Here is a 27098-nt window from a genome sequence, read left to right as displayed (position 1 = left end):
ATGAATTGGGCTGCAATAAACATTCTGGTACAAATATCTTTGTTATGGTGTGATTTTTGGTCTTCTGGGTATATGCCCAGTAGAGGGATTACAGGATTGAATGGCAGAGAATCTCAAGAATGGAACAAAAAGTACCCAATGTACTCAGCCCTACTATGAAACTAATTTAGGGTTTTCACATGAAAGCTATAACCCAGTTACAACCTAAGAATAGGGGGAAGGGGGAAAGGGAGGGGAGGGCGGGGGGAGATGGGTAGAGGGAAGGGGATTGGTGGGATTACACCAGGGGTGCATCTTACAAGGGTATATGTGAAACTTGGTAAACGGTCTGTGAAGCTAGTGAATGATGCCCCATGATCATATCAATGTACACAGCTATGATTTAATAAAAAAAAAAAAACCAACCAACAGACAAGTTCTGCCTGTGGCAGATGCAAAGGGTATTGGGCGCTTCCACCTGAAAGGTGCCAGAGTCCAGAGACTAAAGCACAGGCTCCAGACTCACCATACCAGCTGTGTGGTCCTGGGAAAGTTTCTTGCCCTCTCTGTGCCTCAGTTTCTTTGTAAAAACAGTCCTACCCCCTAGGGTCTGGCAAGCCATATATGTAATACCCCACATCGAGCACTTGGAACTCTGCCTGGCATGTGGGAGGCACTCAGTGCTGGCTGAGAAGTGTTCCAAATTTTTGGAATCCATTGTCTTTCCCTAAATCCAGCCCTCCTCCTCCTCAGGGGCTTGTCTCTGCAAAGATCACAGCCTCCTGACCAGTCATCCAGGTCTAAAATATGTGACCCCTTCTCTCCCTCTCTCATCCAACTAGTCCCCACATCCCACCAGAGTTATCACTGGATCCCTCTCATATGACCCTGCCCTGCCCTGGAAGTAGCCACTGTCTTGTTCAGGCCACCTCTGCCCTGGCCTGGATGTCTCCAACTGTCTTCTACTCACTTCCCCACCCCCCGCTTCCTCCTCACCTCCTCATCCACCCTGGGACAGCCACCTTTCTACAAAGTGAACATGATGCTGATGGTGGGTAAGGACAACCGCCCGGTTGGCCTCACAAGGGTGCAGCCTGTGCAGCTGCAGAGGGCCCTGAGCACTGACGGGCCCACACTTACTCTAACGCTCTTTTATTGCCATCTTAAAATTCTTGATCACTTTTGAAGAAGGGGCCCCAAAAACTATACAGCGAGTCCTGACAACTGCTGGCCCCAATCGTGGGTTTCCACCGGCCAGACACTGAGCTGAGAGTGTCACATCGGTCACCTCTCTCAATCCTCAGCGTGAGTGTATTGCAATCTTCATTCACAGATGTGACCTGCCCAGGGGCACACGGCTTTCTCACAGCTCTATGGATGTCTTAAATTTCATTTTTGAGCGCTTCAACTTGAGAGGTGAAAGATAACTGCAGGCACTGAATGTTTTAATGAAGAGCATGCCAGAAATGAGAGGTGGCTGGGACCAGACAACCTGACCTCGCCAGATCCCTGGTACTATTCAGGGGTTGTCTCCCAGAGATGACAGCACAGAGCCTGTCAGACATGAGCCTACTTGCCACACCACCCCTGGTGTTCTCCAAAGATGATACACAAATGGCCAATGAGCATAAGAAGAGATGCTCAGCATCACAATCAGGGAAACAGAGTCAAAACCACAATGAGATAGCACTTCATACCCACTAACTTCCGCACCCCTACCAATATTCTGCTCACCACTGTATCACCATGACCCTCACCACGACCATCACCAGCACCTTCCTCTTCACCATCACCACCATCAACACTACCACCTCCCTCCTCATCACCACCACCACTATCATCACCACCACCGTCCTCATCAACACCATCACCATCATGACTACCTCCTCTACCATCACCACCACCACTATCACCTCCACCACCGTCCTCACCAACACCATCACCGTCATGACTACCTCCTCTACCATCACCACCACCACCACCTTCCTCTTCACCATCACCACCACCAACACTACCACCTCCCTCCTCACCACCACCACCACCACTGTCCTCACCAACACCATCACGGTCATGACTACTCCCTCTACCATCACCATAACTACCACCTTCACCATCACTATCACCACCATGACCTTTACTACTACCATCACAACCACCACATCCGCCATCACAAGAAACAAAGAGAGCAGGATAGGGAGCCCACTGTAATGTAAACCATCTCAAATCTCTTCAGTATGTGTTCTAGAGGGAATACCAAGGGCACCAGGGTAATGGATGCAGGAAGACAGAATCCTTAAATATTGGTGATTCAACCTTACAAACTGTCTACAGCAACAGTGCCTTGAGGGCATGACTGTATTTCTCTCATCTCAAAACTCCAACTCTTTGCCCAGCATGGAACTGGGGATCACTTTTTGATCGAATGAGTCCCTGACCATACAACTCACTTCACCACTTAATGGAGTTTATGCCTCCATTAAGTAGGGACAATGCTTGCTTCAAATATGGTGATGTGTATATTCTTGAAAAGCCTGCAGACATTTAATGGCCAAGGATTACTGATATTTATCAAAAATAATCAACAACTAGGTGGTACCTGTGGCTCAAGGAGTAGGGCACCGGACCCATATACTGGAGGTGGTGGGTTCAAACCCAGCCCCGGCCAAAAACTACAAAAAATAAAAAAATAGTCAACAACCAACAGAAAAGCAGAATTTCTCATGTCTTTCCATGAGCTCCCCAAATGACTCTGACTGTTCTTCCCTGGCCCCATCCTATGCAGGGATTTCCAGCCTCACTCTTTTCTTTCAAGGTACATCCTACTGAAACAGTGGTCTAACGCTTCTCAGGTCTAGGATTCCATGATCAGACTGGCATGGACCCCCCTCCAATCTGATGTGGCAGAAGAGCTCAGGAAAGCTCTTAGAGCAAAGGATGCTTTCCTCAACACTGCCTGATCACACTGGCTGAAAAGCCAGCCCTCAGCTTTACATCCTGCTGAACTTTCAACTTCCTTGAGCTGGCAGTGAGCCGTTCCCTTGGTACTGACCAGACGATCTGCAGATAACATTAATAAATCCCAGCTGTAGAAAGCAGTGCTTTAAATGAGCAAGGAGTGGGGATGATGGAAAGATACAGACCCACCAGGCCCAGGTCCAAGTGCTGTGCTGCTCCAACCCTGGCCTAGCTTCCTTCCTATCACCCCTGAGACCTGTGGCTGGCTAGGTCTGTTCTGAGCCCTAGGAGGAGAAAGAATGTAGCCCTAGCCCTCACCATGGGTAGCCCGTGGTCATCCTACCTGCCCAGCTGACACAGGATACTGGTACAAGGACAGAACTAGCCAGGGCATAGGAGTCTTGAGATGGCAGTGACCATATTCCCCAATGTGACCTCTCTGTCCTCAGGACTCCATTCCCAGGGGCTGGAAGGGACGTTTGAATGAGAAAGCTTCCCTGACCCGCAAGGCTCTGCTCATATGGCTTTATCACCCAGGACTCCTTCCCTCTGCTCACTTCACAAACACTGACTGTGCATCTCCTGGGTTCCCAGCTCGAGTACAGATGGTGAAACAGGAACAGGGGCTACCCTTGCATTACCCAAGATCTAGCAGGGGAGGCAGCTAGTGACCAGATGATTGCACTGGACTGAGATTCGAGCTCAGAGCCTGGGGACTTCTTACAGAAGGCGCTTTCCAGCTGAGTCTTCAATGTTAGCAGGAGGCCAATCAGGTTAACAAAGAATAAACAATGAAAAGAAGAAGCTGAGCCCTCGAGATGCTCACACATGTGTGTTTTCCCAAAAGCATGAGAAAGTTCAGGAGGTCCCACCTCCACCCTGTTCCCCAGGATGGACTCTGGAGGGGTGGAGAGACAAAAGGTCTGTGTGTTCTCTAAGTGCGATGAGGGAGAACTATGGATACTACGTCAGTAATCCTAAAAGGTAATAAAACTTAAAGAAAAACGGAGGGGAAAGAAACCAATGAAAATGTGAAGGAAAACTGGTCTGAAAGCCAAGATTCTAAAATTGTAATGATTTCTCTAGAGAGGCAGGAATGAATTTTGTCAAAAGCCTCTGCCTTTATCTCGAAACGGCACCCCAGAGGCTGCCCAGAATGGAACTCAGGAGCACACAGTCCACTCTGCCTGAGTCAAGAGAGACAGAAAGGGGAAAGACCACAGGGCAGACAGGTTTGTGACACAGCAGCTGCCCAAGACGCCTCTACCAGTAGGAATACTTTTTAAAAAAAAACTTTTTATTTTTCAGAGTTTCATAAAACCTACAAAGTTCCCAGAATAGTACAATGAACTCTCGCCGACCTTCATCTGCATTCACCAATTGTTCACATTTTCCCCCATTTGATTTTTCTACCTATAAAGATACATATGCGATCTGACAATTAAGTTTGAGAACTCATCCTAGAAAAAGTGCTACCTACCTCACTGCTGAAGACATGTATCGCGAGGTCACCCCCTTAAGGTGTGTCCCTGATGTCAAGTCCTAGTCCGGCCTGCAAAGCAATCTTGGAACTCTTTTCCTGGAATGACTGTCAGGCTGTCATCATACAGCACGCAAAAACACACAACAAGAATCATGAATGCTACTCAGCAAGACGCCACCGCACATCGACAGGAACAGAACCGTGAGACACTGGGATCCCAAGGTTATGGAACCTTACCGAGTCGTTTGTATATTGACGCCAATGTAAGTACACAGCAGCAAGTTTGTGAACTTAATTGTTACACCTCATATGATGACAGCTTTGATGGTCATTCCAGCTGGCTTTGGTGCCCAGCTTCCCAAGGGGAGTGCCTCAAAGGTGACCACAGTAATATTCATCAGTGAGGCACGTAGCACTTTTTCTAGGATGAGTTTGAGAAACTGTCATACTTCATATTTGTGTGTGTACAGTTTTATGGATTATTGGACAGTAAGCTGCAAGCATCATGCCATCTCATCCTACATGTTGTGACTTTTATCTCTTAAGACCAAGGACATTACAAAATCATAACACAATTATCAAAATCAGAAATTTTATCATTGACATATCTCGTATTCAAACATCACCAACTGACACAATGATGTCTGTATAACAAATGATCACTTTTCTTGATTCAGGCCTTAGAACACTTAGTAAAGAGTAGTCAGACAGGGCGGCACCTGTGCCTCAAAGGAGTAGGGCGCCAGCCCCATATGCCAGAGGTGGAGGGTTCAAACCCAGCCCTGGCCAAAAACTGCATAAAAAAAAAAAAAAAAAAACAGTAGTCAGACACAGAATGCAGTCAGGTCTCACAGGTATTGTGGGCCACAAACTTCCCCAAAATAAGTAAGAAGAAAAGTAAAACATGGTAATAATCGAGAATAACCATCATCACCAGGTCAAGAATAATCTGATATTAACAAGCCAGGGCAGCTGGAAAGGATGTGGGCATAGGGCCAGGATTAGGAATCCTTGGCTGATGCCAGACTTGGTCTTTGGTTCCGTGTTTAAGAAATCAAAAGCCACGCACTCGAGCCCAGTGATCCCTCTATCCTTGGGCAGTGGTAGCACAGACCAGACTAGGCCATGGGGCGAAAGAGTGGGGGACCTGGGCTTATGCCTCTTGACCTGCCAGCTTCTGTGAAGAAGTCTCAGCACCACTGCAAACCTCAGTTTCCCTATCTGTAGAGCCCCAGCTCCTCCATGAAACTCCTTGGAGTAGCTACAATACACTCCCAGCATGGCCAGGCTCCTCTGAAAGGGCCCCCAGCCCACACCCTTATCTTCCATTCTGTCCCTCTGCACCCCAGCTAGACCACGCCACCCGGTTCCCAGGGGGCCCGGCACATCCTGCTCCATTTTGCACTGGTCCCCTCCTTGCTGCTGTCCGACCCCTGCAGCCCCAGCTGCCCCCTCCACCATGGCTACCCTCAGCCACACAGTCCTGATCCAGTGTCCCGTGATCTTGGTGATTATCCTGCTTTTCTAGGAATCAGAAATAATAAAATATATTTGCAGACTACCTCTGACTCCCCTACTGTCCTAAGGGTAAAAACCAAATTGCTTGGCCTGGACAGATCCCTTCTTTAGCTGGTTCCCTGCCTCCCCTTACCACACGTCCTCTGAAACTCTCCTCACCTGCCAAACTGACCAACACCAGGGAACAGCAACACTGACAGGCAGGGAGGCGGCACTGTCCAAGGGACTGTGAGACCATGAAAGCTCAGAAAGGTGTAGCAACTTGACCAAAGTCGCACAGCTCATATGTGATACAACCAGGCACAAATAAGCAAGCTTAAAACAGGCTCCCTTCATTCCGCATTAAAAAGAAAAATGTTTCCTCAGCATGAAGCATCTCTATCCCTACACACACACACACACACACACACACGGCCTCGGGGAAAAAGCCTGAAGGGCACTAAAACAGCGGGGGGGGGGGGGGTGTGAGGGGGGTGGATGCCATTGTTTTTTCTTCCTGAAATACTTTCAGTAATTTCGGACACAGTTGTCAACATTCACAGTGGCAATAATGACTAGAAGTCGCATACACTAAGAAAGAGTATCCCAAACACATCGTTCATCACTCGTCACCAGCATACTGTGTACGGGTGCTGAAACTGGTGCCCTGATTTCAGCTGAGGATCCACCCAGCGTGCTGATAGCAGGCAGGACTTCCCCCCTACCAGACTGCTCAAACAAATGAACGCTGTGCCAGGACACCCCCACCCTGCCCATACCAGGGCCCACCTGCCAATCCTTGGCTCTCTCTGCACCTGGAAAAGAGTTAGGATTCAAGGCTCATACGTTTTTTTCCAATTAAAGCATCAGATGTCTCAGAACTCCCCTTAGCAAGATTTAAAAGTTAAAAATATATTTACTTAATGATGATGTTGACCCATCAAGGCCTTGTTCTCTAAATGTCAGTTAGCTCAGTTATCAAATAACATAGTTAATTAGTGCTACCACTGTCCAGAGAGCTATAATTGAAATTCCCAACAGCAATTTCAGGATGAGGAACCCTGTTCAATATATGCACACAGTGGAAGTCACATCATTACCACCTATCGAGAACCTATGAAGTGCCAGGTACCTTACCCACTAAAGATATAGAGATGAACCAAGGTATAGTGCTCTCCTGGAGTGATCAGAGGTCTACTGAGGAGGAGGAAGGACTGTAAACCTTTAAAGGACTAGAATTTGACACTGAGCACAGCGGGGAACCATGGAGAGGTTTCTACCCAGACAGAAAAGGTCAGACCTCTATGCATTTCAGAGCAGTTGTTCCAGGGTCAACATGAAGACTGCCTCAAGCAGCCCCTGGAGGCAGATAGACAGTTTTGAGGCTGCACCTGGGCCCAGCAAGGTAAGAGGCCTGACGTGAGACACAAATATGGACATTTTAGGAGACAAAACCGGATAGGACTTACAGGCCAAGTTAATGGGGACAGGGATGAATTTCCAAAGCGTAGCTGAATTGTACATTTTAATCTATTTACCAAACTCCTCATCTCCTCTACCACAGGGCTGCTTTTCTGCAGAAATGGCTGCTTTTCACTAGGTCTAAAAAGGTCGGGTTACAAAGTTGGTACAATAGTGTACCTGCCCCTGAGCCACATCACCCTGACCACTCAGAATGGGGCAGCAGGGTCAAAGAATTAGGGTTGGAAAATAATAACTCCATGTTTACAAGTAGGGAAACTGAGGCTCACAGTGGTGAAATGACTTACCCAAGGTTCTACCGAACATGCAGGAGGGGTCACTTCATGTACCCTCTCCCAGCGGATGAAACCTGCAGCAGTTCTGACAGTGGATGTGACCAGTGGTGAGAAAGGCATGAACTTTGTCATCATGAACAAGGACCACAGCCTAGATATCCTGAAGCCACAAAGGAGCTTGGGGTGGGAGGTGTTAGCAGACAGCTGTCAGCCTTCCAAAAAATATTTAGTGAACTCCAGATTAGAAGGGACTTCAAACGTTTATAAGCCACATCACCACTTGCTCCAAGAAGCCCTCAGACTGCCAAGGCTCCTGCCCCTGAACGCTGGCCCTCCCAGGAAAAGTGTAAAAAAAAAGAAACTGGACACCACTGTCAGTCAAATCAAGGGTCAAACCCCCGCTCTGGCCCTTACTGCCCATGTGATCTGTGTGGTCACTTCTGCCCCGACTCCTCTCCTCCCTCGCCCTGCCTCAACTTCAAGGGAAATTTGTGCAGAAGAGGTGAGATTAAGCCTAAACCCACCCCCGCTGCCATTTCTCCTTCCAGCACCTCCAGCCTCTCTTCCTGCCACAGACCTTTACCTTTATTTTATTTATTTATTTTTTTGGCCAGGGCTGGGTTTGAACCCGCCACCTCCAACATATGGGGCCAGAGCCCTACTCCATTGAGCCACAGGAGCCACCCCGCTGCCACAGACCTTTAAAGCCAAACTTGACTCCTGGCCTTCCGCATCCTGTCCCAACCCTGCCACGCCCCCTGCCCGGGGGAACAGGCGAGTGGGGACCTGAAGCCCTGCCCCTCCACGTATTAGCCTCGCCCCCATGGGTATGAAAAAAATGATCTGTTCATGTTTTGCGTCTCGTTTTTTGAGCTTAGAGATGTGGCTGCCTTTCAGGGAATCGGCTTTCCCTTGTTATTGCCCTATTATACTCTCTGGGTCACTTCCCAGAGCATCCTCCACTGACCTGCCCCCACCCAAGCCCAGGTCACACCCCCATCTCCTGCCCTCAAAGCACTGGGAACCTGGTCAAAAACCTTCCCTCTCCACCCCCAGAGGCTGGCTCACCGCTGTCTCCCCACCCCGGCCCACTGCCCAGCTCGAGGACACACGGGACATGCATTTGCTGTAAATAGTTTGTCCAGGATGTCTTCGGAATGGATCGCTATGTCTAAAAAGGTCGGGCTACAAAGTTGGTACAATATGTTCCCAAACTAGTGTATATGTTCAGAGGGGCAAACAGAAAAAGACTAGAGCAGTGGTTCTCAACCTGTGGGTCGCAACCCACAGGAACTGTATTAAAGGGCCGGGCATTAGGCAGGTTGAGAAGCACTGCACTAGAGAGTGCTTTTCAAAGCGTTCTTGCTCTTTGTCATGAAATGAAATCTTGTTCAGCAGGCCACAAGAAGCTGATTATTGGAAGGATGGGTAGCGCACATCTTCTCTGAAGCCACCTGGCGTGGGTGGAAAGAGGGCAAAGTTCTCATCCCCAGCCCCACACCCACTAACTCTGACCCTGCAGTAACTGTTCCTGCCTGCCCTGGTGCATGGTAGTTGAGAGGCTTACAGAGCGGCACAAAGCAGCCTCCCAGGGACACTCAGTACACACTATAGCCAGGAGACAGGCTCGAGGGAAGGACAGGAAGACTGAAGCCCAGGCAAGGAGACCCTTCCCCATCCACCACCACCTGCTTTCTCTGCCTTCTGGAAACTGCCACAGGAGCTACAAAGCCACAGACTCACAGGAAATCAGATCTGTCGCCCTCCCCCCCAACACACACACACACACACACACACACACACACACACCTCCTCGGCGAAGGGGATCCCGCCCACTGCGCCAGGCAGAGAACAAGAGAAAGGAAGTGGCCGAGGGGCGACCTCAAGTCAAGCTCCATGTATCTCTCAAGGCTTCACTCCTGTCCCTGGGCCCAAAAGCAACAGCTAAAGTAATAGCTACCATTTAGAAGATCCTACACCATGCCAGGCACTTTCATAAAACAGTAGTTTCAAAATATTCTGGTTCATGAAATGCTTCCAATATCATGTGAAAACCACCTACTTCTATTCCCTACCAAACACACCCACAAACACAATTTCTGATAAAATTGCTACTCATATTCAGAACATACCAAAAATTCTCATCAGAGGAATGAGAGTTGTTATCTACATTCAAGAGAACGTAATGAAGTTTCCTTTAGAACGTTCTGTGCACATGGAGGTTTTTTTTTCTTGCGCTTTTTGTTGTAAAATCTTACTAGGTGCTCAACAGGAGAGGTGAGGACTGGCCATGGGGACTGATAACTGCGCTGTAGGAAGAATTAGGCTCCATGCCAGCACCCACGCCCTCACCCATCACACAGCATTCAATAAAATTCAGTAACATGCACCACATAATACCAGTTACTGCAGTCTTATGATATAGGCATTCTTAGTATTCCATTTTTGTGTCATCAAAAAGGGTGAAGAACCTTGGCTAACATGACCCATCCAAGGGAGGGCCAAAGTACTATTTATAGGGCCACGAGCTAAGCCCCAGCCATTCCGCATACCTAGGACTCGATACAAGACCTCAATTGCATTACACATGCAATCTTGATGCTCACACGTTCCTGAAGAAGTATTATTTTCCTTATTTTATAAGGAAGAAAAATTCAGCTTGCAAGTTGGTAAATGACTTGCTGAAGTCTTTACCTGAATACAAAGCCTTTGTTTTTCCAATTGCTACTTGCTGACACTTGGCAAATCCTTGCATCATTTTGGAATCTCCCCTTTATTAAGGTTCCAGGGCCCCTTAAGAAGTCCCAGAAAAGACCCCAGCCATTGGGTCATTTCTGTCTCAGCCCTGCTGAATGAGTTACAAGACTCAAGTAACCACACCACCGAGAACAAGCAGGGCAATTTCCTTCTGTGGTTTCCATATCCCTTCTACGCCAGCCACCCAACACAGCTTGATATGCCTAGGGCACGCCCCACCAGACACCCACCCAGTGCCTGCTGTGTGCACAAAGCTTTGTGAGACATGATGGTGGGGGGAAGAGGACACAGAGTCACTTATGTCACACCTCCTCTCAAGAAAGCAGCTCCAGAAAGCAGAGGGAAAGAAATGCTGAGCAGCTAGGGAGAGCCTGGAGTATGCGGACCAAGATGAGCTTATCGTCAGGAGACTACCAGGTTACTTCCCACCAGCTCAGTAGAAAAGGAAGGTCAAGGATGACCTTCTCAGGGGCAGACATCTGCAGAACGTGCTAGCCTGGGGCTCCCCCATACCCTGAGGAGCTCCTAGTAGAGTGAGAAGGATGCTGTGACAAACCCAGGTGATAAGTGGAGCCAGCAGAATGAAGGAAGGGACATGTGAAGTGCGCCCTGGCAGTGGTGAAATCGGGACATGAAGATAGAGAAGCCGGAGTCATGAAAAGGTTGAAGGACATTTAGGCAGGAAGCGCAGCAGGAATGCAAGCTACATTCGTTCATTCATTCATTCAACAACATCGTGGTGCCTGCCCCATGCCAGGCCCTAAGCTGAGCGTAGAGACCTTAAAAAATGAATCTCATGCAGCTCTGGCCCCACAGAGCCCCAGTCAGTGGAAAACAAGGACTGAGAAAGGCAACAGTCATGTAGTGCCGCCAGGGCTGTGCAGGGGAGAGGAGCAGTGAAACATAGTCTGAGAATGCAAGGTTGATTGCTCCTACCTAACCTGGCCTGGGAGAGGAGCCTGAGCAGCAGAAAAGGCCTGCAAGGAAGAGAGCACAGGTGTGCAGACAGGAGGAGCAGGGGTCCGGCCCGATTCAGGGAAGGCAGACAATTCCCTAAAGTGAGGGTCAGTGGGTCAGTGTTAGGGACTGAATGTTGTGTCCCCCAAAGTCCATGCTGAAACCCTAACACCCCAACCTTATGGGGGATTTTTTTGTTTGTTTGTTTGTTTTTTGTTTGAGAGAGTCTCACTCTGTCGCCCTGGGCAGAGTGCCATGACATCACAGCTCACAGTCACTTCAAACTCTTGGGCTTAAGCAATCCTTTTGCCTCAGTCTTCTGAGTAGCGGGAACTACAGGCAGGTGCCACCGTGCCAGGCTAGTTTTTCTGTTTTGGTAGAGATGAAGTCTCGCTCTTGCTCAGGCTGGTCTCGAACTCTTGTGCTCAACTAATCCCCCACCTTGGCCTCCCAGAGTGCTAGTTGTGGTGGTGGTATGGTTATTTGAGTCTCGTCACTCGTGCAACAGGGTGAGCCTCTGCCCCTGGCTTCCCAATGTTATGGTTATAGAAGGTGGAGACCTTGGGAGGGAGTCAGGTCATGAGGGTGAAGCCCTTCCAAGAAGAGACACAGACGGCTTGTTTCCACTGTCTCTCTCTGCACCGTGTGAGGACATGGTAGGAAGGCAGCCACCTGCAAACCAGAAACAGGGGCCTCGCCAGGAAGCAAAGTGACCACACCCTGACCTTGGACTTCCAGCCTCCAGAATTGTGAGGAACGCCCTCAAGTTGATGGTATTTTTGTTACAGCAGCCTGAATGGACTGAGCCAGTCAGTAAAAGGAGCATCAAGAGACAAGGTCACGTATGTGACAATAACAAGTTTGTACTTTATCCCAGGCCAGTGGGGAAGCCCCTTCAACAGAAGAGGGACACAGACAGATAGTGAGTTTCAGAGAGATAGCCCCCTTTCTTGGTACAACAGTCCCTCTTCCCAAACAACCCTTATAACTGCAGAGCCAGTTGGAGGAAGGGAGGAACAGGTAGGTAGGCCCTTCAGATACTCCCAGAAAGGCCCAGGACCCTCTCTGGTCTGTTCCCAGAGACTGAGAAGCGAGACAAGTGCCCCTCTGACTGCAGCTCTTCCTCCAGCTTGGCTCAGCCAATGATGGTCCTACAGGCTCCAGTTTCCCAGGTCCAGGTACCATGAGGACACTGGAGGTTGAGACAGAACAAGGAGCCAAACGTGACACCAATGGGCAGATGACAGTGCAGAGACACATGTGCCTTGTGAAGCAATGGCAGCTGACATCTAAAGGTGCTGGGGCCTGGTTTAAACATCACTTTCCACAAGCCCTGGGCCTCCCTGAAGACTCTCAGAGGGTTGGAGAACTCAGGTCTAGACTGAGCAACGCAGTGTTGATTACTTTTCCCAAGTGTTATAGTTTTAAGCTATAAAAACCTCAAATGAGCTACAAACCAGTATTAACCCTGGCACACCTCACTGCGAGGGCCTGAGGTGCCCCAATACCCAGCTTTGTGCGGATCTTGGGATATAGTCTCACCTGTCATCTCCAGTGAAACATATTCTGAGAATGCAAGGTTGATTGCTCACAAAAATGCCACCGATTGTGAATATGGTATGCAAACTGTCACAAGACAGAATGTTTTCATAACCACCTAAATCTATTAATGCTCAGCATGCCACGGTAGTTAAGACTACAACTAATCTCAGCACTCTGGGAGGTCAAAGCAGGTGGATCACCTGAGTTCAGGAGTTTGAGACCAGCCTGACCAAGAGCAAGACCCCGTCTCTAAAAACTAGCCAGGCATTGTGGCGGGCGCCTGTAGTCCTAGCTACTTGGGAGGCTGAGGCAAGAGAATCACTTGGGCCCAAGACTTTGAGATTGCTGTGAGCTGTGATGCAACAGCACTCTATAGGGGGCAACAAAGTTTTTTGAGACTCAGTCTCAAAAAAAAAAAGACTACAACTGTCATCCAAAACATTTCATTTCCAAAGTTAAAATCATCAAAGCAAACTCATTGTTCTCACTGACCTTATAACTAGTAAATACTGTAAGTTCAAAGTCATAAAATAAATGCAATACACATATTAAACCGTCATTTCCATGTTTTACATATAGAGGCAGTTGAGCTACTTAAAATATTTGTTTTTGAAAACACTTTTTTTTTTTTTTTGGAGACAGAATCTCACTCATGTCACCCTCAACTCCCCACCCACAGAATGTAGTGGCCTCAGCCTAGCTCATAGCAACCTCACACTTCAGGGCTCAAGTAATCCTCCTGCCCAGCCTCCTGAGTAGCTGGGACCACAGGCACCAGCCACTTACACTCAGCTAATTTTTTTTCTGTTTTTCGTAGAGATGGGGTCTCACTCTTGCTCAATTTGGTCTCAAACTCCTGAGCTCAAGGGATCCTCCTACCTTGGCCTACCAGGTGCCTCTGGCCCAAAAACACTTTATTTTGCAGATGGGGAAACAGGCCCAAAAAGAAGTAAGGTATCACGTTGTCCTGTGACTGTCATCCCTGCTCAGTGGGCAAAAATCAGCAGGCACTCCACAAACGCCCCTGGGAAGGAAGGACCAATAGGCATGTGCCACCACACCTAGCTCATTTTTTCTGGTTTTTGTAGAGACAGAGTCTTGCCCTTTCTCAACCTGGTCTCAAACTTCTGACCTCAAGCAATCTTCCCACCTTGGCCTCCCAAAGTGCCGGGATTCCTGGCGTGAGCCACTCTGCCAGGCCTCGGTCTGCCATTTCGCCTTGTGTTTTTGATATGTCCCATGTCTTTCCTGTTCCTCTCTTCTTCCTCAGTTGCTTTCTTTTGCATTTAATGAGTCAGACGCTCCTTTAGGCATATAAGTCAGGGGCAAGGACTTCAAAGATGTATTTCTTTTTCATTTAGACAACCTTCTTAAATGGCGCTTATTTTACTTCTTCTTTTTGGTTCCAGTAAATAGGAGCAAATAAATTATTCGTCCAGCTGTCACTGGAACATCATCTACAAAAGTGTCCATTACCAGCTTCCTGGATTGGAGGATTTAAGTCTACAACTTGACCTCCCCACCAGGAGGCAGGAGCCATTGTGTTTTAGAGATGCTCTTCAAGGACCCACAGTGCTTCAAAGCGTGGTGACAGCGACATGCTTCAGACCAAGGCGGCAAGGGATGGTTGGGATTTGCAACAGAGTCCGGGTTTTAGGCATTTGTAAACGCCCTGGTATTGTTCTCACAGACACCTGGCACAAGGGCCAAGGCCCAGATCCCCGCTTGAGAGCAAATTAACATACCCTAAACCTCCCTGTCAACGTGACCTTTCTGTTCCTTAACAAATGTGAAAGGAATCTACAATCCAGGAGCAAATGAACTGCGAAATTCCAAAAATTAACAACTTAGGCTGTGAGAATGGTACCCCTGAGATTTAGGGCACCCAGCAACTCCCCTATCTTTTAGCTGGAACACCCCCAATTTCTGACACCCTATCCAGCAAAAGGACTTGTGTGTGTCTTCGGTCTGAATGTCTTGCATTAGTTGTTAGTCATCCCTATAGAAAAATGAGGGGCACCGGGGCACACAGGCCCTCATGGACGTGGGTCATCCTGGGTGAGTAGGGTGTTTTCTGGGAGAGATCGTGTCAGCAAAGTGCCCATATGCCCAACAGTTTAAATAGATTAGGCACAACGTAGAGGCACCCAGGCCCTTTCTCAAAATAAGATATCGGGTTGGCAAAAAGGACCTCGTTGAAGCTGGAGCCAGGACAGCTCTAAGACTTGCTGCTGAAATCCAATTACCAGGCTTAATGAGCTCACTCAGCCAGCTGCCCTGGCCCAAGAAGGCAACCTGCCAACGCCAAGAAAGAAAGCTTCTCTTCCAAAGTGCATTCTGAGGCTGCAGCTTGGGAAACACCAGGCCACTTTAAAAAGAAATATGACCTGCTGTGAACACAAAAACACAGTTTGGGTTCCGAAGAACAGCTTTCTAACACTTTTTGCTACCCTAAACTAAAAGCAAGCTGCTCTGTTAGGTAGTGAAATCCCAGTCAGAGGAGGGGAAAGGAAACCGAGTTTTAAAGAAGCTTCACAAATGTCAGCTCTGAGCTGATACAACAATCTGGGGTATTTCCACCCTGAGTATTGTGGTATTTAGAGCTCAGACAGTCGACTATCACTAGAGGAGGCTGCTGTAGAGAACAGAGTGATTTAAGTGCAAAGTGGATCCTAGGCAAGAAATAAGAGAGAGGAACACAACGTGCTCCTGTTAAGGTCCCTCCCCACACTAACATTATGGAAATCAGAGACTAATAGCCCACATCTATTGATAGCTTGCCCTGGCCAGGCTCTGGAAGCCCCACTGTGAGTGACATTCATTCCTATCCTCACAGAACCCTCTGCCGGCCAGGGAGTCAGATAAGTCCCTAGCAGCAACAAGATACAGTGCCCAGGGTAGTGACAGAGAGACACCTGGGGGAAGGGGGCTTCGGGGTCAGGCCTGGCCTGGCCCAGGGATAGGGAAGAGGTGCAGCAGGCAAGTTTTCCTGGAAGAAGGCTCAGATGGATCCTAGGCACAAGTGGAGGATGTCTGCCAGGTGGATGGGGGCAGGAAAGGCTGACAGGCAGATCCGTGAGAGGGAACAGCATGTGCAAAGGCCTGGCTCGGGCATGGGCTGACAAAATCGGAGGCAGAGGACAGTCTCTTTAGTCCATCCCCTGCCCCTCCCACCAGGCTCTTCCTATCTTAACCCAGCCCTAGTGACTCTGTCCACTTACTCCTCGCTTGCAGACTAAGCAAGTGTGTCTCTCCTGGGGGCCCAGGAAGGATGAAGGAGGTGGCCTCTGAGAAGCAGTCCTCAGGAGAGGGGCATGGCTCATAATGCAAACTGGGCTGGGAGTGGGCCATGGGCACTGGGGTGTCAGGCTAAGGCAGCTGCACTGTGCACCACGTGGTGTTATGGGCTACATATAGAGAGCGAAATGGTTACTATAGTGAAGCAGATTAAGATAGCTCTCTCTAGCATAGTTACATTTCTTGTGTGCAGCAAGAACAGCTAAAATCTACTCATTTAATAAAAATCCCTAATATAATACAATGTTTTAAACAATAGTCCCCATGTTGTACCTTACATCTCCAGACTTATTCACCTTACACTCCTTCCTTAGGAGGAGACAAGGCTGGTATGAAGCTTGTCACTGTCATTTCTACCCACACAACCTCAGGCAAGGAGGTAGCACAGGTCCAGTGAGGGCTGGGGAGGAAAATCTGCAGCTGCCCTCAACAATCCACACTTCCCTGTGAGCACGGCCACCTCCCACCCCAACCCCAGCAGGCGGCACAATACTGGGTACCTGCCAGGTACCCAAACACAAGGAGAATGGGGACGATAACGTGAGCCAACCCCTGCAGAACTCAAGATAAAGTCCTCCCTGGTCATCTCTCCATACGGAGCACACATGCCCCATGATGAGGGCGGGGTCACTCTCCAGGACGCCAGAGCTCCCAGGATGAAATGACTTGTCTCCCTTGAGGCTCCTGACTGAGCTAAGGACTTAACTCACAGTCCACTTCTGAGCCTGACAGAAAGCAGGTGAGATGGAGTCCACAAAACAAGAGGACAGCCTGTGCCACGCCCTGAGAATCAGCTGCCCTCCTCCAGTCAGAGGGGTGTGGGGCAGTCCCAGGCCTAGCATGAGCAGCAGCTTTGCCCGCAACAGGAGCCCCCGGGGGTGCGGAAAATGAACAACAGGTTGCAAACTCTTAAATTTTTGTACATTTGACGTTGCAAAAGAATTAAAAAGGCTACAGCTAAGTAGAGAAGCCCAAAGCTCTGGACATCCCAAAGTCACCTATGTGGTTGCCAGTTAGTCACAGCCCACAATTCCTGTACCCCCACCAGGCCATCCCCACAGTCCACAGCAAAAGCCCCCTCTTGCCCCAGTGTCTCCCTACCTACTCCCTTTAGAAGAGCTACTCCCTGGCTTTAGTGACTGGGCCAGTCATTTTATTTAGATTCCAGGGGTCCTCAAACTACGGCCCGCGGGCCACATGCAGCGGTGTAATTGTATTTGTTCACATTTTGGTTTCTTTTTTTTTTTTGCTTCAAAATAAGATATGTGCAGTGTGCACAGGAATTTGTTCATAGTTTTTTTTTTTGTTTTTTTTTTAACTATAGTCCAGCCCTCCAATGGTCTGAGGGACAGTGAACTGGCCCCCTGTTTAAAAAGTTTGAGGACCCCTGAGACTGTGGGTCTCCCCTCCAGAATGTCAGCTGCCTTGGGCAGGCATGTTATCTTCATAAGGCCCCAGTTCCTAGCAGGGCACAAGGTGAGGGTCGGGGAGAAAGAGGCTCAGTGTGCATTGTCATTGAGCCTCTTGTTTACAGAGGAGGAAAGTGAAGCACAAAAACACTTAATTCGCTCCCTGAGGGGCCCATAGTGACCACAGCTGAGCCTGGTCCCCACCCCATGGAACTTACAGTCTACAGCAGCAGACCCAAGGAATACAAGGTGACCCCCCTCAATAATTTTAAGTTTCATGTCTCCACATTAAAAAAAGTAAAAAGAAATGGGCAAAATTAATGATACATTTCATTTAGCCTAACATATCCAAAATAGTATCATTTCAAAGTATAATCAATGTTAAAATTATCACATCATCTTTTACATTCTTTTTTTCATACAAAGTCTTCAAAACCCAGGGTGTATTTATTACTCACAGACTATCTCCATCCAGACACATTTCAGTGCTCAATAGCCCCCTGTCTACCGGTGAGCGGCAACCCTACTTGGTCAGCTTGGCTCCAGGAGGTCCCCCTGGCTATCTCTGGGCTGGAGTATGAGGAAACTCACTTCCATCACCATGACCACAACATCTACATCTAACACAAGCAGCAGCGTGCACTGGCAAACACCTACCATGCTCAAACACTACCCTGGGCCGTAGGCATCCGATACCAACCCCAAGAGACAGGGATATTCTCTTTACTTCACAAAAGAAATAAAACTCAGAACAATTAAGTAATATTCCCTCAATCAAAGAGACGGTAGGGTGGAGTTAGGAAACTAAGTCACAGCTACCTCCAAGCAATAGCAAATTACTTATTAAACACCTGTTCTATGCCCTTATGCACAGGCAGGCCCTGCCCCTACCGTGCTTTATTCTAGCTTCTGGGTAGGAGGGAATGTGAATCAGCAAGGAAACAGAATCAATTCAGATCCTGATGATTCTCAAAAGCAAACAGGGTATTGACAGGCATGGGAAAGCAGAGCAGCCCTGTGGGGTAGTTGGGAGACCTCCCCAAGGTAAATTTCAAACTGAGAAAAGGATGAGAAGAAGCCAGCCAAGGTCAAGGCAGGGGATGAGCATTCTAGGCATCAAACAGCAAACACAAATGCACAGAGCAGCAGGAGTCCAGTATGTTCCAGGAACATCAGAAAGGTGGCCAGGGGTCCCTGCATGGTGACATCTGTCTCTCTAGGCTATTCTGTTGGGCCCCCCCCTCACCCTGCCTCCTTTGTGTGCTCCCGCACTCCTGCTTGGAAAATGAAGAGCCCACAATCCATTCTCCAGATATCAAGAACAAGTCCAGGCTGGAAGCTCTGAGCACAAAGCCATGCACAGAGTGCATGTTCACAACCGTTTGATGAGAGGGAAGATGGATGAATTAATGCACAGGGGAGGAGAGAGTGGAAGAGTGAACAGAATAAGAACTGAACAAGAAAATGTTAACATTATGAGTACTCTTGAGACACCAGCCAAAACAGTCAACAGGTGAAAAGCACCCAAATGTCCATCAACACATGAGCAATGGAATATTATTCAGCCCTGACAAGGAGTGAAGTGCTGAGCCTGCAACAGCATGAGTGAGCCTGAAACCATCATGCTCCATGAAAAAAGCCAGGTACAAAAAGCCACACAGTATCCGGCTCCATTTATATGAAATGTCTAGAACAGGTGAAACCACAGACACAGAAAGCAGATCAGAGGCTGGGGAAAGGGGAAATGGGATGTGGCTGCTAACAGATCCAGGGTTGTCACTGGGAGGAATAAAACATCTTGGAACTACTGTATAGAGTTGACGGGTACACAACTTACGAATGTACCAAATGCCTCTGGGTCATACACTTTAAAATGGTTTATCTTATATCAATTTCACCTCCATTCTTTAAAAGGGGAAAAGGAGAACACAAATTTCTTCAAGGTTAGAAACAGGTTGTGAAATTTGATATCAGAAATGCAGCTACGAGTGACCAGCTCTGAGAAACAACAGGACAGGGTCAGAGGAGAAAGGAAACAGCCTGCAGCTGAAGAGGTGGAAAGCCACTCACCAGATCGCTCCCCGCCTCCACCATCAGAACAGGTGGAAAGCCACTCACCAGATTGCTCCCCGCCTCCACCATCAGAACAGGTGGAAAGCCACTCACCAGATAGCTCCCCGCCTCCACCATCAGAACAGGTGGAAAGCCACTCACCAGATTGCTCCCCGCCTCCACCATCAGAACAGGTGGAAAGCCACTCACCAGATAGCTCCCCGCCTCCACCATCAGAACAGGTGGAAAGCCACTCACCAGATCACTCCCTGCCTCCACCGTCAGGAGAGGTGGAAAGCCACTCACCAGATCACTCCCTGCTTCCACCGTCAGAACAGGTGGAAAGCCACTCACCAGATCGCTCCCCACCTCCACCACCAGAACAGGTGGAAAGCCACTCACCAGATCGCTCCCCACCTCCACCACCAGAACAGGTGGAAAGCCACTCACCAGATCGCTCCCCACCTCCACCACCAGAACAGGTGGAAAGCCACTCACCAGATCGCTCCCCACCTCCACCACCAGAACAGGTGGAAAGCCACTCACCAGATCGCTCCCCGCCTCCACCACCGGAACAGGTGGAAAGCCACTCACCAGATCGCTCCCCGCCTCCACCACCGGAACAGGTGGAAAGCCACTCACCAGATCGCTCCCCGCCTCCACCACCGGAACAGGTGGAAAGCCACTCACCAGATCGCTCCCCGCCTCCACCACCGGAACAGGTGGAAAGCCACTCACCAGATCGCTCCCCGCCTCCACCACCGGAACAGGTGGAAAGCCACTCACCAGATCGCTCCCCGCCTCCACCATCAGAACAGGTGGAAAGCCACTCACCAGATCACTCCCTGCCTCCACCGTCAGGAGAGGTGGAAAGCCACTCACCAGATCACTCCCTGCTTCCACCGTCAGAACAGGTGGAAAGCCACTCACCAGATCGCTCCCCACCTCCACCACCAGAACAGGTGGAAAGCCACTCACCAGATCGCTCCCCACCTCCACCACCAGAACAGGTGGAAAGCCACTCACCAGATCGCTCCCCACCTCCACCACCAGAACAGGTGGAAAGCCACTCACCAGATCGCTCCCCACCTCCACCACCAGAACAGGTGGAAAGCCACTCACCAGATCGCTCCCCGCCTCCACCACCGGAACAGGTGGAAAGCCACTCACCAGATCGCTCCCCGCCTCCACCATCAGAACAGGTGGAAAGCCACTCACCAGATCACTCCCTGCCTCCACCGTCAGGAGAGGTGGAAAGCCACTCACCAGATCACTCCCTGCTTCCACCGTCAGAACAGGTGGAAAGCCACTCACCAGATCGCTCCCCACCTCCACCACCAGAACAGGTGGAAAGCCACTCACCAGATCGCTCCCCACCTCCACCACCAGAACAGGTGGAAAGCCACTCACCAGATCGCTCCCCACCTCCACCACCAGAACAGGTGGAAAGCCACTCACCAGATCGCTCCCCACCTCCACCACCAGAACAGGTGGAAAGCCACTCACCAGATCGCTCCCCGCCTCCACCACCGGAACAGGTGGAAAGCCACTCACCAGATCGCTCCCCGCCTCCACCACCGGAACAGGTGGAAAGCCACTCACCAGATCGCTCCCCGCCTCCACCACCGGAACAGGTGGAAAGCCACTCACCAGATCGCTCCCCGCCTCCACCACCGGAACAGGTGGAAAGCCACTCACCAGATCGCTCCCCGCCTCCACCACCGGAACAGGTGGAAAGCCACTCACCAGATCGCTCCCCGCCTCCACCACCGGAACAGGTGGAAAGCCACTCACCAGATCGCTCCCCGCCTCCACCACCGGAACAGGTGGAAAGCCACTCACCAGATCGCTCCCTGCCTCCACCATCAGAACAGGTGGAAAGCCACTCACCAGATCGCTCCCCGCCTCCACCATCAGAACAGGTGGAAAGCCACTCACCAGATCGCTCCCCGCCTCCACCACCGGAACAGGTGGAAAGCCACTCACCAGATCGCTCCCTGCCTCCGCCGTCAGAACAGGTGGAAAGCCACTCACCAGATCGCTCCCCGCCTCCACCACCGGAACAGGTGGAAAGCCACTCACCAGATCGCTCCCTGCCTCCACCATTGGAACAGGTGGAAAGCCACTCACCAGATCGCTCCCTGCCTCCGCCGTCAGAACAGGTGGAAAGCCACTCACCAGATCGCTCCCTGCCTCCGCCGTCAGAACAGGTGGAAAGCCACTCACCAGATCGCTCCCTGCCTCTACCACCAGAACAGGTGGAAAGCCACTCACCAGATCACTCCTTGCGTCCACTGTCAACCCCTCACAATCCACTCAGGAAGCAGGACGCCCTGTGTCCTACCTCCCTACAGCCCTGAAGAGGGAACTAGGGCCAGTCCCAGGCTGCTGACTCAAAAAGCAGCCAGGATACAAGCTCAGAGGCCAGCCTATTGAGCTACCGTGTCCCTCTGACCTGGCAGGAATAAGGGCATTTCCGCAGTCCCCAGCTGGCACACACACAGTACCTCTTTCATTCCTTAGGCCCTTCAGCCAGTCTGGGCCCTGGGAGAGAGGAGAGCAGGCAGCACCCCCATACAGTACCCCAGTCCTCCACAGCCCCATAAGGAGGTTTAGGACGTATGGAGTCCTGAGGATGCTTGTGGGCCCTGGAAAGGATGAAGGACCATCTCAGATCACCCCAGAGGAAGGGGCTGACCTAACACGAGTGGGCAGTGGCGCCTGACAGAGGGACAAGGAACGGTAGCTCCTGTCTACCGCATGACGCTAGATGAGGCCCTTCTCCTCTGCTCTATCTCATTCTCCTCACTGCGTGATTCACAGGGATAAGAATTGGGGTTACCCCCATTTCCCAAAGGAGTGAAATGAGTTCAAAGGGATTCAGGGACACAGGCACGTGTACGAGATGTGATGGTAAATGGCAGAGCCAGCAGGCAAACCCAAGATTAAAACCAAGGTCGTTTCTGCTAAATTATGATGCCATTAGCATGTGCTTTTTTTCTGTAAAACTCCTACCAGGTAGCATGGGGGAGTGGTTAAAAATGTGGGCTACCACCAGTTTTGGATGATGGAGAGTTCTGAAGATGGCTGGTGGTGATGGTTGCTACTGAACTGTGCACTTAGAAATGCACAGTTAATATTAATCAATATTAAACATTAAATATATGTTTAATATAAAAATATTTTAAGAATATTTGATATATGATCTGGTGCCAGGCCATTAAGAAATTGTCAACAAATTTTTGAAAACAGATACCATGCACACTGTATTCTCTAAAAATGGTAAAATTCAATTAGAAGCTAACAACAAATATAAATGCCCCATCTCCCAAAAACTGAATTTGGGCTTCAAATCCCTGCTCTGAAACCCACTAGCTTTGTAACCTTGGGCAGGCTTCAGCGCCTCTCTATGCCCCTCTAGTAAATAAAAATGCAGCTGCTCCTCCCTCTAGTGCTGAATGAGCCCCATCAGAGCAGTGGTAGCACAGTCCTGTCAAGGGCCAGGTAGCAAATGTTTTTGGCTTCACAGGTGTCTACCCCTATCTGCTCAATCTGCCAGTATGGAGCAAAGGTAGCCACAGACCATAGGTACACAAACGGGCATGGCTGTGTTCCAATAAAACTTTATTTACAAAAACTCCTGGCATAGATCCTAGCATTTGGTAAGTGCTTCACAAATGTTAACTGTTATAATTGAGGGAAATGGCATTCATGTCAATTCACGTCTGTAGACTTATGAAAGGTATAATACTTGTTGCTATTTTTAAAATAAACACTAACACCCACAGCAAGAGTGGAGCCCCTGACCCCACTGGTGGGCCCCCAGGTGCCACTTGCCCTCTCTCTTCTACTGTCAGGCAATTACCTTCGTGACTACCCCCAGCAGCCCTCTTCTGCTGCCTGCCTCCAACAGGAGGGGCTCCTAACCCAGCTCCTCCACAGCACGAGGCCCTCAGAGCCCCCTTCTCTGTCCCTGCCCTCAATGCAGACCCACAATCACTGCACTGCACCCATGGCCTTGGAAAAGCATGGGCAAAAACAACATTTCTGAAGGCACCCAGGGCTAGAGTCAGGAGGCTGTGGTCCCACTGCTGGCCAGCCCTGAAACCATTTTCTGACCCTCCGATTACAGCAACACCACTGGCCACTACTGGCATCACAGCAATATGCTTCCATGAAAAGCACAAAGAGGCTCCCCTGCTTTATTTCTCACCCCAGCCCCATCAGAAGATTGTCCATTATAGGAGACAGAGGTCCAGAATGAGGGAGCCCCACTGCTGAGGACCCTGCTGCCCTGAGACTCTGCTGATCCTCCTTGCCTGATGCTCACAGAAGCCTCACCCTGAGTGTTGCTGCACAGCTAAAATGACATCCATGGCAGGGGTGGGAGGTTAAGTAACAACAGCTTTTTCCTTTATGGAATCCTAATTCCCATTCTCCAGAAAAAGGAGCTGTCACCTCCCCAGTAAGTCAAAGCTGCCACCAAAGTGAGGCCACCTCACTGGGTTCTCGGGCTCTAGTGGACAAGATCTGCTCCAGGGAAACCCATACAAACAAATATTATACTGTGAATGTTATATACTCATCTATATGTATAAAAAGTTTAAAAAAGCACAGATGAGAGAACCATGCAGTCTGCCTGATAGAGCCGGGGAAAACCGCCATGAAAGTAACATGACAGTGGGCTTTGTCCTATGACAAAAGCAGCTCATGGGAAGAAAAGCCTGTGTGAAGATGTGTCTACAGAACACAGGAAGCAACAAGTATGTCTGAGACAGCATGTCCAGGAGAGGGCACAGATGGGCCGGGGGAGCCAGGAGAGGAGGAACCTGGGAGGACAGGGAAACAGTGGGAGCACAAATGGTGGGTGAAGGAGAAAACGGCAGTCATCTCACTTGCTGGGTCCACACCGTGATCTTTTGGGGGCTTCTGGGTGTAAAAAGACTTCAGGTGAGCATTACCCCAGACTCCAGAGCAGACACTTGCAGGACTGCAGACCAGGCACACAGATTTGCCAACAATCCCTGATTCTCCTGAGTGTTCTGCAGAGCAGCAGGTTTCCAGGCCTCCCCACAAGGCCGCGCTAGGCAAGGACAGTGGCTTTGGGGCAGGCTATGGCCACTCCACCCCCACCCTTCCCCAAATTTGTCTCTTCTTGTCCATCCCAGCTAACAGACCCCCCCCAGCCTGCCCAGCCCAGGCCTCTGGAGGAAGGCCCAGCTCCTCCCACGGCCTCGCCCTCATCAGGGGGCCGCTCTCACTTGGGGGATGAGCCCAGTCATGCCTGGCCTTCTCTCCTGCCCTCCCCACTCCACTCATGGTCTGGGAGGCAGAGGGCATCAGATGGTGACGGTCAGCTGTACCATTCAGGCCAGCTCAGGCCGGCAAGGAGTTTTCTTTGACCTTGGTCTACAAGGAGGTAGCCAGATGGAGGAAGGGCGTTCCCAGAGAGGGACCAGCACCAGCAAAAGCCAAGGACAGTGTGCCTGTGAGTGTGCGCAGGAGGGGCGGGGTGGCGGAGGAGGCTGGCGGTTAGATACAGTAGCACGGTCGCTGGAGCCTAAACAGCCCGGCAGAGACTGCAGCCCTGAGGCTGGCTGGCTAGCCAAGCCTACAGCAGGGGCAGGATCGGGCGTGTGGGGAGGAGGTTCTTCTGAGGTGGAAAAAAAAAAGCTTCAGCCTAGCGAGTGGGCTCTACAGGGGGTGATGAGGCTGGATCCTCAAGAGCACAGAGCAGAAAGGATGGGAAACGACGGAGTGACAGCGCAAGGGGTTGGGGTTGACAGGGCGGCAGGCACCGCACTGAGCAGGTCAGGGAGGCCCAGAAAAGGCCCAGCGCGGCGGGAGTCAATCGCGGTGCTCAGGGAGCCCTGGGCACGCCAGCCCGACAGGAGGGTGGACACTGGCCTTTCTTCCCATCTCTCCAGCCTCCTCCCGGCGCCCACGTGGGCGGAGCAGCGCGAGGGTGTGCGCGGCGGTGTGCACCGTGCGTGGGGCGAGGGTGCGGGCAGGGCGGCCTCGCCCCGGAGGTTCCCGGCCTCCGTGGCACGGCCCCCGGGCCATCTCGCGGGGATCCCGGGCGGAGGACCCGGCGACCGGCCGGCCACGCCCCCCGCGCCACTCTCCGGAGGCCCCGGGTGGGACCCCCCACCCCACCCCGCTCCTTTGCTAGCAAGCGCAATAGAGAGGTGTGGAAATCGGGCTGGCGTGAGAGAGAGACGGAGCTGGGGCGGGACCGGGAGGGGGAGTTGGGAGAAGCGACGCAGGGAGATGCTTCAGGGGCATCTGGAGAGGAGTGGGGGATGGGAACTTCAGGGTGGGGTACCACGAAGGTAAGATGCAGGCGTGGGGTCGGGACCCAGAGCGAGGGCTGGAGAAGGTGGCGATGGGGCGGGGCAGCACCAGTTGCCGCGTCCCTTGCCACCGGGTTCTTCCCCTGTCCGCAGGGTCCACCGCTCCCTCCGGCCAGCACTGACCTCCCGCCCCTCTCCCGTCGCACCTGTACCCACCTGCTGGGCTCTCGGGCCCAAGCCGGGCAGCAGCAGCGGGCGTAGCGAGCGCAGCCCCGCGCCGCATCCTCCGGCTGCCCCCTCTCCGCGGCCAGCTTACGCCGCCGTTGCCGCCGTTGCCGCCGCCGCCTCCTTAAAAAGGACAAAACGGAACAGAAAATGAATGCAAGCAAAAAAATCGTAGAAAGCAAGCGAAGACGACGCCGGCGCGGCTCGGTCGAGCGAGGTGGGGGGCGGCGGCGCCGGGGACAGCGCTCAGGCAGGCGGCCGGCGTGTGCGGCACGCTCCCGGCTGCAGCTGGGCGGGCAGCCGGCGCCCGGCTCCCTTCACGGCCCCGCCCCTCCCCTGGGGAGCCCTTCCGATTGGTCTACCCTCCTGTTAGTTAGGGATGAGGGCGGGCACTAGCCCGCCCCGCCCCCGCCCTGGGCAGAAGCCCGGAACGTTACCCAGGAGGCGGGAGGAGGCGCGGGCAGCGGAGCGTGCGCACTGGGACCCCCGGCCCGGGTCGCTGCGGGGCTGGGGTGTTCCCGCTGAGCGCCTCCCGCCGCCTCGGGGACCCTGGCGCCTCGCTAAGGCAGAGTAACCCCCGTTGGGGGCCTTTCAGACTCCAGGCAAGCCTAAGGGCCCCAGGAAGGTCAGTCCCCGCCCTCAGTGGGCTCACACCTGGATAGGCAAGTGTATATGTGACAAGGGCCTGTGGCTATCCTAGGCCATCTGCAGTGGGGGAAAGATTCGACAGGCGCGACTGTTTTCCCCTTGGTACATATGAGAAATCTAAAGGTCAGAGGCTCAGGGCTAATGCTAAAGGTGACAGAGCCAGCAAGTGGCAGAGCTGGGGTTCCATCAGCCCAGTCTCTACCCCTGGGCAAAGCCACACCACCAGATAATATGGGAATGAACAACG

The 27098-nt window shown here is 51.2% G+C and overlaps 1 protein-coding gene across 6 annotated transcripts in view; it reads right to left on the bottom strand.

The window, feature by feature from the left end:
- JAKMIP1 (janus kinase and microtubule interacting protein 1) overlaps positions 1-26493 on the bottom strand; it is a 170273-nt gene extending 143780 nt beyond the window's left edge. For 3 of the 6 annotated variants that reach the window (XM_053567221.1, XM_053567227.1, XM_053567228.1), the window contains exon 1: positions 26195-26479. The gene's annotated coding sequence lies outside the window, so the exon portion shown is untranslated. Of the gene's footprint in view, positions 1-21959; positions 22027-26194 lie in introns of those variants that run through there. The other 3 variants (XM_053567225.1, XM_053567226.1, XM_053567222.1) reach the window with 2 other exon arrangements.
- Positions 26494-27098: the final 605 nt, after the last annotated feature.

The sequence above is a fragment of the Nycticebus coucang genome, chromosome 17 (genome assembly GCF_027406575.1).
Source record: "Nycticebus coucang isolate mNycCou1 chromosome 17, mNycCou1.pri, whole genome shotgun sequence".
Taxonomy (NCBI): domain Eukaryota; kingdom Metazoa; phylum Chordata; class Mammalia; order Primates; family Lorisidae; genus Nycticebus; species Nycticebus coucang.
The sequence above is the reverse complement of the archived record's forward strand: the minus strand, read 5'-3'. Positions and strand labels throughout refer to the sequence as shown.